The sequence below is a fragment of the Myxocyprinus asiaticus genome, chromosome 32, assembly GCF_019703515.2.
Source record: "Myxocyprinus asiaticus isolate MX2 ecotype Aquarium Trade chromosome 32, UBuf_Myxa_2, whole genome shotgun sequence".
Taxonomy (NCBI): domain Eukaryota; kingdom Metazoa; phylum Chordata; class Actinopteri; order Cypriniformes; family Catostomidae; genus Myxocyprinus; species Myxocyprinus asiaticus.
Window position 1 is genome coordinate 19393479 of NC_059375.1, and position 647 is coordinate 19394125.

The window sequence follows — 647 nt, forward strand, 5'->3', positions numbered from 1 at the left end:
ATCTTGAGCAGCACAAACACAGTCCTGTAGTCCGCCATTGTAGTTTTGAATGTCTCGCGCGCATGCCTATAGACTGAACACGTACTACGTGTGCGCATGACGTCATCGTTTTCACAAATTCGTTTTTGTGTTTACATGGAGACGATAAGTGCATCGTTTTCAAAAACTTGCACTTTGAAACCCGTTTTCAAAAATTTCAAATGCGTTTTCAGGCCCCAAAATGCCGTTGTCGTGTAAACGAACAGCCAAAACGCATACAAAGTTTTCCGTTTTTAGTTGAAAATGTTGTCGTGTAAACGGCCCCTCAAAAGCCCATTTATTTGCCCACTGTTCCACCATCTCAAATGCAGCATGCATTTTCTTCTCTATATATTTTAGATTCCGCCCCCTTGTCCATAAAGCCCCGTCATTTGCATACAGTGATTTCTCTATACCTTTATCAACTTGCTCACAAATATAATTAATCATGATGTTAAATAACACTGGACTGCAAACACTGCCCTGTGGGGTTCCATTCTCTACTTGATATACTTACAGTATCCTGCACCCTTATAATCTGGATTCACTAAAAACATTTGAGTGAACTGGAGTAAAGGCATCACACCTGAACAGGCGTGATGACGCTTTTGCGTCTGCGTCATGACACA